The sequence below is a fragment of the Ochotona curzoniae genome, unplaced genomic scaffold (assembly GCF_017591425.1).
Source record: "Ochotona curzoniae isolate NIBS_2020 unplaced genomic scaffold, NIBS_Ocur_1.0 contig_2318, whole genome shotgun sequence".
NCBI lineage: Eukaryota > Metazoa > Chordata > Mammalia > Lagomorpha > Ochotonidae > Ochotona > Ochotona curzoniae.
This window is the reverse complement of record NW_024465419.1, coordinates 4,160,600-4,177,387: the sequence shown is the minus strand read 5'-3', so window position 1 is coordinate 4,177,387 and position 16,788 is coordinate 4,160,600.

Genomic DNA, 16,788 nt, shown 5'->3' with positions numbered 1-16,788 from the left:
CCCAGGAGTCTAAAGTTCTACCAGGTCTCCCAAATGGGAGGCATGGAGGCAAGTACCTGGACCATCCTCCACTGCTCTCCCAAGCGACTAGCAGACAGTTATATCAGAAGTGGAGCAGGTAAGACTTGAACCAGTACTCATATGGCATGCCAATTCACAGGCAGAGGCTTAACCTGATGTGTCATACCAGCCCCTAGCTCCTTGCTGTCTCCTTTTTACCATTAGACCTAGGGGTTTGCACCCACAAATGAAACTAAAAAAAAAACTCTACCACGATGCCCAACCTGATGCAGAAACCCACATTTTAGTGTTGGAACCGTTGCCCAGGCAGATGTTCTCTCGCTGTCTGTCACTCTCTCCCTCTCCTCTCCTGATCTCCAGAATCCGGAGTTCTCCTAGATTCCTAGCCTCTTCCATTTCTTTCTGTGGTGTCTCCTTTCCTCCCTTTCCAGCAATGGCCATAGCATCCTCAGGGTTCTTCTTCCTCCTCTTAGGTGTGTTAATGCTCTTGGGTCTGTTCAAACATTCCCTGTGCGACCAGAATGTAATCACCCATGCAGTAGGATGAAGCCTAATGGCATCCTAACACTTACGAGCTAAATAATTCAAGGATGGTGCCACCGACCCAGCCTCTCTCCACGAGCAGAGAACACACATCCTCCTCCAGCCTTTTCAGAACTAATGAAGAGCAGGCTGGTTTCAACTGCTGCAACAGAATATCATAACCCCCTAACCCAAGACTCCAAATATGCCAAATTTCCAGATCCAGAAGGAATGCTGAAACCTCAGAGAAAGAAAGTATCCTTTCACGCCACCACAGGCACTCACATGGCAGTGAGAATTTCCTAAACCCTCTCCAAAGGGATCTGGGTCTAATGCCCAGAGTTACTGCACAAGGGAGAGAGGGAGTAACCAGATCCTCCAAAGAGTTAGGATCAGGTGGAAATGGTTAGGTGGCTCAGATAACAAACTACACAGAATATCACAGTGACATGCCAAGAAGTTTCTAGTTCAGCTCATTGTGCAGTCCATGGTCTGTGGACTCACATGCTGGTCCATTCCCCTGACCTCAAATGTATATTTGAGAATGACATATTTAAAAGCTGGCAGAACCCTCACAGTATTTTTCCGGTGGTTAAACATGCCATTATGGTAGGAAGAGCCAAATAACAGCCAATAACACTGCTCTCAGTCAAGATGGTAAAGTAAAAGCAAAATTATGGTCAATGTATCTCAGCAAATCCTCATTCAATTCACCTTGGGGCCACTGCGGAAATGAGACAGAATAAGATGGAGGATGGCATGCTACTGCGAACCTAACCCTTAGCACACTTCGATGCTGCTAGACCAGATGTTTCACGTTTACTTGAACAAATAACACCCTTCTGGCAATTGGTACACATCTACAGCCTGAATAAATGTGTTATTTTCAATCCTGATCACTAAAGAAAATCAAAGCTGTTGCTATATATGTGTATAATAGCAGCACACATTCACTGCAGGTCTGGGTGAGCCCTCTGGCCTATCTTGGCTCACGTCTGGCCCAACAGTTCACAGGGACCTAAATCACCCGACAGTCCATGTAAAGTCACACATCAGTGAAGTACTCTGAACATGATGCAAATAAAGGTAAGGTCAGGAAGTGCAACAATGTAAAACATGTAATCTGCTATATGAGAAACAAGCCCCGAGATAAGTTAGGAGCTTGTCACATCCGTACTGTTTCCAGAGGTCAAATGGTACAAGCAAAAAGTCAAGGACAAGGCACTTGCTAACACCAAAGAAGAGGCACTACACTTCATTTGGACTTTAGAGATGGTACGTTGTGTACTTGGTAATTCTACCTCAGTCTCTATATCAAGTGTCTCCATAGGTTACCAGAGCCCATAAGGGTTCTACCACAGGCTCTGGTCCTTAGCAAGCTTCCAAAGCAACCTGGAAGGTCTCCCTGGTAGGTAAGCAGATCACATGGAATCTCTAGCAAGTCTCAGTAGAATTGAAGTACAGACCACCTGAATTCTGAATAAGGTTACATAGAAAGATAACTCACCCTTGTAAAAACAAATCCTGTGCCTTACTGGGTTCTGGTAAGAAGTGAGTCCCTCTCCACCAACATCTAACTGGAGCTGCCCATCACTAACTGAGTATCTCTCATGCTTCAGGTATCTCCTTCTATTTAACTAACTTCCCAAAGAAAGCTGCTTAAAACAACAATTTTATTTGCTCTCAGTTCTGTTTGTCAAAGTAGTTGATTTTCTTACCCCTCAAGGTTCAAGGATCACAGAAGCACAAAAAAATGAAATCTGGTAGGCTGATAAAGGCCCCAGTGACTCATATTGCAAATATTCTCTTCTCAATGCTCCTGTAATTCTCACTCCATTGCAGAGTTGGGCCAGGCTAAGGATTCAGGACCTTATCACCTGTCTTGGGTCTAGGCACAAAGGCACTCACAGAGCAGCTCTCTTGATCAGGAGACTGAACTGAAGAGACAGGATTCATCTGTGCATCCAGAAGAGGAGAAGCACAACAGCAGATACACACAAACACTCTCAGTGTGGGGGGAAAAAAAGGAGGAAGACACAGAAGTCAGTGGTCTGTGTCCATCATGAAAGAAACCTTATCCTTGGCTAAAACTCAGACCCGGAAGCATGAGGACAGCCGCTGAGGACTTCAAGGCATGAATGGTGAGGGGCAGGGCAAGGGAGTTCTTCATGACTCACGTGCATGAGAGGAGATAGCATGTGCATCAGGAAAGCCAACAAGGCAGACAGGAGAACCCTCCCGGAAGATGTCAGCTTCCATCCTCGGCTACACAGCTTTGTGAGGAGCAGAGCAGCCAGAGTGACAGGAGGGGCTCACTGGCCCAACCCCCTGCTACTACCCATTCTGTGGCTGAGCCAGATTCCAATCCGCCAGCAGAAAGGCCATGAGCAGTCCAGCCAGCTACCCACAATTCACCAGCTCTCAGGTTAAAGGTGTTGTGTCTTTCACCCTAGAGGAAAATGTGATTCACCCTCGCAGAATTGACCTGTGTGCTGGTTTGTTTTCCCTGTCTGCTGTGCTACTGGCAGAAGCGTTACTTAAAGATGTTCAGATGCCTGCTAACCAATACGAGGTCGCACCAGTTGGGGGAGGGTGACTTCTATTATCTTAGAGTAGTAGCCAAATTCATTGTGAAAGAGGTGTGGTAAAAATTCCACAGTGCAAAACTCCTAAACAGTGGGTTGTATTCATTTTCCCACTTTTATTATTTTATGTATCAATAGCAATTTTTTTTTAAACAGAAAGCATTTAGCCTAGCACTTAAGATGTCTCTGCTCTGTGTCTCATACCAAAGTGCCTGGGTTTTGTTTCACAATCACCTTCAGTACTTTCTTTATTTCTTAATATTTGCCTTTTTTTTTCCTATCTATTTGAAAATCAGAGTGGAGGTTGGGAGGGGGGCTGAGGGAGGGATGAGGGCCTCTAGCCACTCGTTCATTTCCCAGTTAGCTACCACAGCCAAGTCATAGCCAGGCTGAAGCCAGGACTCCAGGCAGTTCTCCCACCTGGATGTCAGGGCCTTAAGTGCTTTGGTCAACATCTGCTACTTCGTGGGCCTGTTAGCAGAGAATGGCTGCAATTCCTGACTATGGCCTCCAGACAACACAGGTCCTGGGAGACAGTGGTGATGGAGTAGTTGGGTCTCTACCCTGTGCAGCAGAACTGGATTGTGTTCACATCTTCCAACATCAGACTCAGCCCAGCACCAGCCATCACAGGCATTTTGGGGAGTTCTCTATTTTTCTATCACTTTGCCTCTCGAAAAACAAAAAGGTTTCACCACACTTTGACCTTCATGTTTCCCAAGACCTACACAAAACAGATGAAGTCCCTCAGTTCATCATATAATCTGGCACCAAACTCATTCTTCGGCACATCTCCTGACCCTCCCCACACAAAGCTGCACTGAAAGTATCATGTTTGCTGTATACAATTTCCCTGTAAGCCATACTTCATTTGTATTTCTTGCTCCCTCTTCTGGAATAGCCTTGCCTAAGTCTCCTACTAGAATCCTCTCTCAGCTCTTTCAAGATCACTGTGTTGTGTGTCCATCACATTTTCATCATCATAAAAAGTCCTTAAAGAAGCTATTTAGGAAGAGAGAAGGTTTATTTCCACTTACAGTTTTGGAGGCTTGCAATCAGAGCAGTGGTTGGCTGAGCAAATGCAGATGGAGGACCATGTGGTGAGCCATGATGCGTAAATGGAGGCATAGAAAGAAATCAAGCCAATGTCAGTGCAGAAAAACAACACATCCTAAAACCAATTTCTTTCAAGAACTGCCTTACAAAAGCAAGCCCCCAATGACCTAGGACCTCATGCTAGGCCCACCTTGATATAAACCCTACCTAGATCCAGCATTCACCTTTAGTTCATCAAACTCAACATACAACACCGGGATTTAAACATCTGCATGGGTTGGGGAGCCAAATTCCGTTCAAATCACATCAATTAGCAAGCTGCGGCTGAGTGATGAATTAACACGAATTTAGCAACCTCTCAGTCTCTGTTCCACAGAGCCAGGCCCAGCTCAATTGCAGCTGCTGTTTTAAAGTCTTTCCCAGTTGCAATCACAGGGATCTGCTTCCCAAAGCACATGGTTATTGGCAGAATTAAGTTCTTTATAGGCTTTTACATGAAAGCCTCATTAACTTGCTGACTGTCAATTAGAAGTTGCAGTTTACTTTATTAAAACCAGTGAAGGGGAAAATCTGCTAGCAAGACATAGGTCTTCTTCTCCAATTGCAAGGTCCTGCAGTTTGAGAGAAGCTAATCCTTAACACTTCAGACTGAATGACCCAATTTACAGTGAAGAAGATGTGATCAAAATTCCACAGTATCACCTTTAAATGGTTAACTAGATTGATCTCTTCACTTATATTTATCTTCTACAGCAATACAAGGGTTATTTTGGCTTTGATTTTTGTTTTGTTTTGGTTTTATATAGAAATATAGTACTTGGGGAAGCATTTAACCTAACTAAAATGCTTGCATCCCACATTGGAGTGCCTGGGGTTTGATTCACAGCTCCAATTCTTGATTACAGCTCCCTGCAGTTTAGACAATAGTGATGTCACAAGTTACATCTCACCAACTATGCCTGATTGTTGGTTTGAAGCAAGTCACAGGTCAAACTCATGCCCAAAGGGAGAGGTACACAAAGACATGAACACCAGGAAGCAGATTGTTATGCCCCCTAGATCCCACCAGTCACAGTACCAAATTTTATCCCCACTGGGGTCTCCTTTGTGGTATTCTGCCTTTGTATTTCAGATACATAAGTCTTTTCACATATGCAAAAAGCACACCCAGTAAAAACTCTTCACTGGGCCCGGCGTGGTGGTCCTCACCTTGCACGCCCGGGATCCCATATGGGCGCCGGTTCTAATCCCGGCAGCCCCGCTTCCCTTCCAGCTCCCTCCCTGTGGCCCGGGAAAGCAGTCGAGGACGGCCCAAAGCTTTGGGACCCTGCACCCGCGTGGGAGACCCGGAAGAGGCTCCTGGCTTCAGATCGGCATAGCATCGACCATTGCAGCTCACTTGGGGAGTGAATCATTGGACAGAAGATCTTCCTCTCTGTCTCTCCTCTCTGTATATCCGCCTTTCCAATAAAAAAATAATAAAAATAAATCTTTAAAAAAAAAAACTCTTCACTATGATATCTTTCTGTTCCTGCTAGCGCCTCCCCACAGCAGCTCTGAGCCTGCTACCACACTCCACACACTGTGGGACATCACAGGGCAACACATTACAACTCCACTGCCCACTCCTGGCTTCACTTTGAGGAGCAGGAACAGATGGGGAAGTTTACAAGGGTGGGTTTCAGTAAACTTACTCTCTTCACAGCTTTCTACTTCTCATAAGGAAAGCATAGATATGTGACAAACTTGATGAAATTGTTATTCTGTTTAAAACGAAAATCAAGTTTTGGGCTTTATTAGTACCTGGTATTAGCCTAAGATAATGTACACGCTAAAACAATTCAGCATTCATTCAACTGCTTTGCTTCTTATCCAGTTCCCTGCTAATATGCCTGGGAAAGTAGTGGGTGATGGCCCAAGAATTTGGACCCCTGCTAACCACATGAAAGACCCAGATGGAGTTACAGCCTCTTGGTGGTCCAACTCTGGGCCATTGCAGCCATTGGGGAAATAAAACAGTGAGTGAAAGCACTCTCTCTCTCTCTCTCTCTCTTTCTGTCACTCATTCAAATAAATAAAATAAATCTACAAAAAATAAATAAAAGCCATAACAAAATACAAGACCAGAGAGCACTTGACTAGAGTTTTTAAGTACCTAGAAGATTTTGGAAGATAACTGCTGAAAGATGCCATGTAACCATCTGCTAAATCCATTTTGAAAGTCTCACGAAAACAAAATAGATTTGGAAGTGTACTTTAGTCAGCCTGACTCATGATGTCTCTGCCTTTTCCATTTTGCCTGAAAGGTTACCTCTTTCCTCAGTGATGCCAAGTACAAAATCCCAGAAAATACTTGTTTACACAAGATGCTCGTCTTAACAACTCTGGATCAAAGAACCCACTCTAATTCATCAGGGCATACTGAGGAGGCAGCAGGTGTAGTCTCATCTCCTTCAGAGGCATTTTATTTTATGGCTGGTACTTGAAGACAGCCCCCTGGGCATGGAGTCATTCTTGCAGGCAGAGGAAGGGAAGGAAGCCCATGCCAGTAACAGAAGCACCTGGGCCTCCACCTGCAAGTATTAGCCAGTAGAACTAAATGATTTCTAAGAATTGTCTTAAAGGAACTAAATAAATGTCTTTTATTTCTCAATAACATAATAATTGTACATATTTATGGGGTACAGTGTGACATTTCTGTACACATACTTAATGTGTAAAGATCAAATCAAGGTAATCATTACCGCAAGCATTTATCACAAATTTGTGTTAGAAATATTCACAATTCTTTCTTCCAGCTATTTTGCAGTATACAATACATGATTGTTAACTGCAGTAGTTACTCTATTTTGAACACTAGGAGTCACTCCTTCTAACTGTATCTTTGTACATAGTATTCATAACCTGCCTTTCTCTATTCTTCTTCTTTTATGTAAACTGCCCGTAAGTGCCACTGGTTCATTTGTTAACAACTCACTTTTTAATATTATTGCATTTCCCGAACACTCTTTCTGGTCACAGGCCTGGCTAAGAAAGGTACGACTTGCTAAAAAGTGCCCACTCTGAATGACTTATTTCACTCAGAGAAGTTTGAGAACAAAGTAGACTGTCTCAGCTTCTGAGAGTTCAGAAATCAAACAATCTGCATTATTGGCCCCTTGTTTTAAAGATTTATTTTTATTATTTTTCATTGGAAAGGCGGATATACAGAGAGGAGAGACAGAGAGGAAGATCTTCCATCCGATGATTCACTCCCCAAGTGAGCGCAACGGGCCGATACTATGCCGATCCGAAGCCAGGAGCCTCTTCCGGGTCTCCCACGCGTGGGTGCAGGGTCCCAAAGCCTTGGGCCGTCCTCGACTGCTCTCCCAGGCCACAGGCAGGGAGCTGGAAGGGAAGCGGGGCTGCCGGGATTAGAACCAGCGCCCATATGGGATCCCAGGCGTGCAAGGTGAGGACCTTTACCAATTGCGCCACCACGCCGGGCCCAGCCCCTTGTTTTAAAGATGACTGTGGCTTTCTTGCACAAGCTGCTTCATTAAGAACCAAGTATAAGGAATCAATAAGAAGGCACAGGCTTTGTGGCACTGTGCTCTTGGATCTCCCTAGAGCTACAGGTAACAAGTCTTTGTTCTTCATAAATTACTGAGTCTACTATAACAGCAGAAAATGAACTGGGATAGACTGAACCTATCAAAATTCTCAAGCCCATGGAAAGAAATTTGATAAGAAAGATAGCCAATAGGGCCCAATGCGGTGGCTTAGTAACTAATGTCCTTGGCTTGTATGCACCAGGATCACATGTGGGAGCCAATTTGTATCCCAGCCACTCTACTTTCTGTCCGGCTCCCTGCGGGTGGCCTTAGAAGGCAGATGACTGAAAGTCTTGGGACACTGCAGCCATGTGGGAGACCCAGAGGAAACTTCTGCCTCCTGGCTTCAGATCAGCTCAGTTCTGGCCATTGTGGCAACTTGGGGAGTAAAAAAGGCAGATGGAAGACCTTTCTCTCTGACACTCCTTCTCTCTGTAAATATGACTTGATAGTTAAAACTAAATAAATAAATAATTTTTTTAGAAAAAGAAAGATATCCAAGAAATGTAACAAACAAGATAGAAATTTACTGCTGACAAAAACACAAAGAAAAATCAAAGAGTAACATTAAAATAAATACATTGAATATTCTCAATTAAGCAGTGTTAACCAAAGAAAGAATAAAAGCTTGTTAGAGTTATGATAAAGAAAATGAATAGGAAAATCACAAAGTTAGACATTCTGGAAATAAAAGTTAAAACTTTGAAATAACTCACTAAAAAATAACCCCTAGGGCCTGGTGCAGTAGTCTAGTGGATAAAGCCTCCACTTTACACACACCGGGATCCCATATGGGCACCGGTTCTAATAATGATGGTTCTGCTTCCCATCCAGTTCCCTGCCCGTGGCCTGGGAAAGCAGGTGAGGACAGCCCAAAGCCTTGGGACCCTGCACCCATGGGATAGACTTCAAAGAGGCTCCAGGATCCTGGCTTCTAAGTGGCGCAGCTCTAGGTGTTGTGGTAACTTGGGGAGTGAATCATCAAATGGAAGATCTTCCTCTCTGCCTCTCCTCCTCTCTGTATATCTGACTTTCTAGTAAAACTAAAATAAAGCATTTAAACTATACTCAACAACATGGGGAATTAAGGTCTATATAAAGATGACATAGAATTCAGTGTTAGATTAAGTGAGCAGACTCTCAGAGATATGTTCTAGCATTTAGAAGTTACTAGAATAAGATGCTGGACTCAATGCTGGGTATGTGCTTGCAATGAAGGAATCTCAACTGAACTTGAACTGTGGTTATGCACCATGGGGGGAGGGTTGTGGGAGGAGCGGGGGAAATCCAAGCACCTATAAAACTGGAACACATAATACAATGTTATGAACAATAAAAAAAGAAGTTACTAGAATCAGTCCTAGATACCCGTAACAGACAACCACCCAAAACTGAATTGAACTGTAGGAATACACTCCAAAATGCCGTACCTACCATGATCCTGAATGCTGCAGCACAACATCCCCTGGCTTCAAAAAATAATTTAAAAAAAATATTTAAGATTTATTTATTTTAACTGGAAAGGCAGATTTACAGAGAGGAGATACAAAGAGAAAGATCCTCCATCTGCTGGTTTACTCCCCAAGTGGTTGCATTAGCCAAAGCTGAGCCAATCCACAGCAAGAAGCCAGGAACTTCCTCCAGGTCTCCCACCCAGGTGCAGGGTCCCAAGGCTTTGGGCCATCCCTGGTTGCTTTCCCAGGCCACAAGCAGGGATATGATCCCAGCCCATATAAAGTGAGGATTTAGCCAGGCCCAAAAAATTATAAAATTCCTTAAGTTAAAAAAGAAAATCTGGGCCCAGGGTGGTAGCCTAGTGTCTAAAGTCCTCGCTTTACACATGCTGGGATTCCATATGGGCTCTGGTTCTAATCCCCGTGACCCCACCTAACATATAGCTCTCTGCTTATGGCATGGGAAAGCAGTCCAAGACAGCCCAAAGTCTTGGGATCCTGCACCTGCATGGGAAACTCAAAAGCAACTCCTGGCTCCTGGCTTCAGATCAGCTCAACTCCAGCTTTAGTGGCAACGTGAGGAATTAATCAGGTGACAGAAGATCTTCTTCCTTGTCTTTCTTCCTCTCTGTACACCTGAATTTTCAATAAAAAAAATGATTCCTTTTTTAAAAAATGCACAGAGGATGGTGAGAAATCAGAAGCTTTGTGTACTGTTATTGACGTATAGCCACTGTGGAATATCATGAGTTACTCAAATAATTAAAAAAAGAAGAAGAAGAAGAAGAAAGTTGAATGGAATGATATAACTCCCTAGCTCCATCTCTTGGCATATACCCAAAGCAAATGTCATGGATGCACTTGAGCAGTTATTAGTACTCCAGCGTTCACAGCAACAGTACCAACAGGCAACATCCCAAAGTCCAGCTCTTTCTTCATACCAGAATGTACAGACGAGGCCGAAGTCTAAACTAGACTCTCCAGAACCTATCCCAGTTAGCACTCAGATCTCTGGCTTCCATCCTCCAGAACATTGAGAAATAAATGTTGTTTGAATACCACCTGATCTAGGACATTCTGTTACTATAGCCAGAACTAAGACCCCACAGAAGAACTGTGGCTCCCTCTTGTTGACTGCAGGAATGGCTTGTACCCACAGCACCACCAATAACTGGTACTCAAGCCTGTCAATGGGGGAAATAATAAGCAGACCTCAAGCTTGCCCAATAAAAGGTCAAAGAAAATGATTTTTCCATCTGCTGAAGCACAAACCCAGTCAGAAGATGCACCTGTGGCCACCACTCACTATGGAATGAGGGGAAAGAGAAAAAAGCCCTTTTCTGCTGCCTAGTCCTCTGTCCACTTACATTCCCCATTTCTCTTCATCTGTTCCATGTGATTCTATGTGATTATTCTTCCCCAGCATGGGACACCAGACTCTTTACGTCTTGCCTCTCCCTTCTTTCAATGTTAACAATTGAGTTCAGACACAGTGAGAAACCAACAGCCCTGCCTGCCAGGTGTTTTAATGCTTTACTGCTAGTTTGAGATAGATAAGCAATGGAAGGAAGAAAGGTAGGAAGGGAGAAAGGGAGAAAGGGAGGAAGAGGAAGGGAAAAGGGAGGCAGGAAGGGAGGAAGGAAGGGAGGGAGGGAGGAAGAAGAAAGGAAAGGAAAGAAAGGAAGATATGACAGAAATATAGATACACAGAAATATGTATCATGTTTGGTTTCTTTTAAATGTAGATTTGTTGTTATTCAGGTATGAAGAGGCCTACTGATGAGGAGACAGTTGGTACTGACATGCTACTCAAAGATCACAGGTCAGGGCTGAATCCCACCATGGTAGAGTGGTGAAGTAGGCACATGAGAAAACACTGAAGTTGAACAATAGGTAAAGGAAGAGGGGGAAATGATGGGCAAGATCCATCTTGAGATTTCCCCCAGGAAAGGGCAGTTGAGACACAGCAAGCAGGCTTTGGGTTGGCTGATTTGAACCACTTCAGAGACCTCTGTAAATAGGAGCTGTCCCCTGGTTGGTTGATGCCTGACCCCAGCAACCAGTGCAGAGGGAAGGTAACCCAGAGTGTAAAGGCTTAGCAAAGATGTGACTGGGATGTAGGCTCCCAAATGGCTGGCTTACATACACAAGTTGAGCTTGCAGGGGAATTTTTTTACTATTTCCAGTGCTGGGAATGGCTGTCCCTGCAGAGTGACCAGCCTCTAGATGTCAAGCCTCAGAAACACATGGCTGATACTAGCCAAGCACAGAAAAAGTTAACACAGCAGGCCTGACTGCTGTACTTCACTAGATATGCGTATGAAGCTGGCCTTCAACTAGTTTTGAAAAGGGATTCCCAGAGTGTTCACAGCACTCTCATTGAGAAGAAGGGATCCCTGTTAACAACAGCATAAACAATGCAGTTGATTTTGAAAACCTGCTTTCCTTTTGGAATTCTGGGATTTCACAGTCTTCTGGCAGCCACCAGTGAAAACCGTGGACTGGTTCCTGATGAGCTTCCCTGGTAGAAAACACTGTACACCTGTTATCCTTATTGGTTAACTGAACACAGGAAGATAATGTGTAAGATCTTGAGCCTGATTTCTCTTGGACTTCGCTGCATGCCTATTTGCTTGTTGTTGTCTTTGTTTCCCTGTCACTGTACTGAATCCCAGCATCACTGGATATCCTGAAAATCCTCCTTGTAAATCACCACACCTGTGGATGATCTTTGGGCCTTGACATTTCATCCATAGAATATTAAAGCCCAGTGTATTGACTGATGCCTAAGCTTCTGCTTCACTGCTTCCAAAAGCTCGGGGCAAGGTACACCAAGACTTTGTTTCCATTCTTCTCAATCCTCAGCAAAATCGCTGGCTTCCTTTTTGGTTCCTGCTATTCAGATGCAGTTCAGAATGTTCTCTCCCCCCAGTCTACCCATCATCGCAGGAGTTTTATGTTTGCCTGGGGTCAACCATCCTACCAGTTTCCTCTCAGGACTATAAACCCACCTCTACTTTTCACACCTTACTTTTTCACTTCTGTTCCTTGGAGTCTCTGAGAATGGGCACCACTTGATACTATCCTCCTTTGGAAATATAAGATAAAGCATACACTCTCTATGTGGACTCTGCCTCCAGCATAGTCACTCAGTTGCCTCCACTAACTCATTTTTGCACCTCATTAGAACTTCCAGGCCACGACCCATTTGAGATAGGCATTTGAGTCCCTGCCATCCTCACCTCCTTCTCTATTTAATCACACTCTTACATCACTCCCTCTCTGCTGCTCTCTTCCCTTTCTTTCCTCACAGGACTTTCAGTAAAGCGTGAAGCTTTCCTTCACCTTCTGTGACATTCACACAGGTCACCTGGACTCAGAACCATGCCTACAGTGGGGAGCCAACTGTGACACTTCACTGTTTTCCTAGTAACTGCCTCAAATTCTTTGTTAAAGTTACCTATTTCTGTTCATATGCTGCTTTAAGTTCAATTTTGCTCAATTTACCTGTTTCTCACTGCCTACTGATTCCTGAAATTCACAGTGCCTAAAAGAAACAAGCTAAATTCTTCCAAAGCCAATTACCCATTCCATGCAAAAAAAAAAAAATCCACCAAGTTCAAGGTTGATGGGTTTTAATTCTGACATGTTTACATTCCTACCCGGGGCTGGGCAACCAGTAAATTCTCTCCTTGACTCCATAAGTAGAAAAACAAAATTAGCCATGGAAACTGAGAGGAACAAAAAGTAAAACAAGCTATAGATTTATACAAATAAAAAATTGCAAAGGTAAAGCAAACCCGTTGTTATCTTCCAGGGTCCCCTCACAGCGTCTGAAGAAAGGACTAAGCTTGAGAAGCCTGACAAATGCACAAAGGGAACACAACTCACAGTTACATAAAGGCTACACAAATATTTGAAGTAGCAAAAGGACTGCTGAAACTGGAGCAACCAGCAGGAAAAAATATACCTACAAGGAGGAAAAAAGAGTATCTAGTGTGCTTCAGGGTGTTGGAAATCTCCAACTGTATTATTTTTTATGATCTTTCTAAAAATTATTAATTACTTTTATTTTTTAATTGACATGTTATATTTTTATCTTTCTGTGGTACAATACTGTAACTCATACATGTGTGAGGATACTTCAAAAAGTTGATGGAAGACCACTGTTGTGGTTGTGGCTAAGATGCCACTGACGATGCTGGCATCCCACATTACAGTGCCAACTTGAGCCTCCAGTGCTCTGTTTCTGATCCAGCTCCCTGCTAATGTGCTCATGAGAAAGCAGAAGAAGGTGAACCAAGAGCTTGTATTTTTCGCAACCATTGTAGCAGACCAGAATGGTCAGCCTGGCATAGCTCCTGCTTTGTGGCTATTTGGAGAGTGAACCAGCAGATGGAGACTCTCTCTTTCTCTTGCTCTTTCTCTTGCTTTCACTATCACTCTCTAACTGTGTCACTTTGCCTCTCCAATAAATAATTATTGTAAATATTGAGAATAATACACTTCAACACATAATTTGAGTTTGAAAAATGCAGGCTGCCATCCAGGAAGGACTGTGGCAGATCACGCCCTGGATCTCTGGCTGCTTAGTCCATGGGGGAGGCCATAGATACCCAGCATACCATGTCCCAGAAAAAAAAAACCCTGACAAGCGTCTGCACTAACCGAGACCCCAACCTGGCCTGTCCACTGGGCATGCTGCAAGAGCAGTGGGCTGCAGCCGAGTATCTTTTCTCTGTCCTTGGGCTACCTGTGCTAGGACTTTCTTGCTAAACAACTCTAGGAAGTTAAATGTTACACTCATCCTGTTTTTCAACCACATGTAGAGTTTGCACCTAGGCATAACTTTCAACTCTGAGTGGGGAACATGACCTATGACTTGATTGGAGAGTCCTGAGAGATAGACATGCCTACTAGCCAGTTATAACATCATTGTTGGGTGGGAGTACTGTTGGAACCACCCTTCTGCCTTCCCCTTTTCCTACTCTGTGTAAGCTTGTAACTTCTACCAAATAAAGGGACATCAGGCTCCAGTTTGTCTTTGGTGGTATCACCCAACTCCTCTCCATGTCTCTGGTCTCAAGGCCTCCTGGACAGAAAACCCCCAGCAGAGATACATTCAAATGTTTGAAGACCTTAAGAGAAATGCTTCCCTGATTAGATAGGAATTCAGTTCCAGTCTGCAGCTTGGAAACACTGCCTGAGATCCAAGCCTGAATAGACAAGACTACAACTTCAGCTTGCACCAAAATATAAACAGTTTGTGGATGTTGTATTCATATATGCCAGTCCCCATAATTATGTGCTCATGAGAGCCCATCCCTTCAAATTAACTTCAAACTCTCTCTCTCTCTTTCTCTCTGTCTCTCTGATTCAATATGGTTTTGGGGAAAAAGAACTAAAACATGATTCTTTGGGAGTAACCTTACACTGCAGTGTTACATCACTTGCTGCACTACAGTGTTGGTTCAAGGCCTGATGTTTTCCCTTACAATCTCTCCTAATCTTATAAGAAGATTACTCAAGCACCTGGGCCAGTGTCACCCACATGGAAAACATGGATGAAATTCCAGGCACCTGGCTTTGGCTTCACCCATCCCTAGCCATTACAGTCATTTGAGGAAAGAACCAGTTGATGGAACACTTGTTCTCTCTATATAACTGGCTTTCAAAAAATAAATCAAGAATAAAATCTTTATTAAAAAAAAACACTCTTCGGTGCAAAAATAAAGCTCTTTAAATTCAATCATAATCTTCATAACATTCATTTCCATAAACTTTTTGAAGCTCTCTCAATGCTTTGGATTTCAAACATTTTGCACCAAAATGAGCACTTTTAATTCCACAGGCCTTCATTTTTAAAGTACCATCATAAACACACATACACACACACTCACACACATACACATCTGGGTACATACAAAGACCAAATTCAAAGAGTTCATGGAAAAAATTTTAAAATTTTTCTTTTGTTGCAAAATGCTCGCTGAAATCTATGCAAACCTTTTTCATAGTACACATCTTCACTAAAGGTTTTGAAATCACATTTGCATCTATATGAGTTAATATAAATGATACACACATACATATATACTATATATTATATGCAATGTGTGTGTATATGGACATATTATAAGTATGTGCAACCTGCTGGTTCAGTTTCCCTGAAGAAACTGACTAATACACACCCCTTCACAGTGTTACAAGGGGGGTTGACTTTTCCAATGTGAGAATGCCAGCCTCCTACCCGGATCTGCAAACAAGAGTGCAAGAAACAGCTGGAGAGAAGAGCAAAGTATACTAATTTTATTCTGGTATAAAATATATATTCAACAAATATCAGCAGTCTTCTTCTTTGCAAGGTTTGCAATTATAGCTTTTTTTAAAAGTTTCTGGCATGTCCAAATAAGAAAAGTTGGCATTTTTGTTGAAGTATAGTTTTGGATTGCACTGTGGCAATGGAACTCAGCTAGTAGCATCCTAGGTCCTACTGGAGCCTGGGTCAGGAAGCCTAACATACTTGGCCCATTGTTCCTTATGAGTAACTAGCCTCAGGGATTCGATGAAGTGAAAGTTCACTGCTTTATTTAGATTTACCTATTTTTATTGGAAAGGCAGTTATGGAAAGAAAAAGAGACAGAGAGGGGGGTTCAACCTTGAGTCACCTCCCAAATGGCCACAACAGTCAGAACTGAGCCAATCCAAAGTCAGGAGCCAGGAGCCTCTTCTGGGTCTCTCACATTCATGCAGGAACCCAAGAACTTGATCCATCCTCCACTACTTTCCCAAGCCATAAGCAGGGAGTTGGATTGGAAGAGAAGCAACTGGAACTCGAATTAGTGTTCATAAAGGATACCAGTACCAAACATAGATGCTTAGCCCAAGAAGCTATAGCACTGACCCTAGGAAATTTTTTTTTCGTTTCATTATAAATTGGTCTCCAAAGGAAAATTAACTTCTGTTTAAGGAGGAGGCAAGGTTTAGTAAAGGGATGGCTTACAGTTTAGTGCAGGAAAATGGAAACTTTTGAAAAAAAAGATTTTGATACTTAGCAAAGCTTACTTTTCTCTGGTAAACCACATGACCATGTATCCCAGAAAGACAAGAAGTATTGAAACGGGCTAAGGTAGTCCTCTGGCCCAAGAAAAACCTCCATATCAAATGTAAGATTATAACTGGGTGAAATTTGAAAAAGTAGTCAGTTTGTAAGGAGAAATATTATCCTGAAGACAGTCAAAAACTAGATGTTCCAAAATGTGATTATAACAAAAGTTGTATCACAATAAGGGCTAAACACAGACACATTGCTGTGGGTTTCACTTGTGCTATCCCACAAGAACCTCCCAACACACATTAAAAGGCAAGTAGTGCCATCACCACCACTATCATCATCAACAACATAATTTCTGATGAGAAATCTAAAGTTCAGAGAAATGAAGTCTCTCCCATATTTAGGAAGAATAATTTTTTTTCAAAAAAGTATGTATGTATGTATGTGTGTATTTGAAAGGTGGTGTGACAACAGAGAGAACAGAGGAAATCTTCAGTTTACTG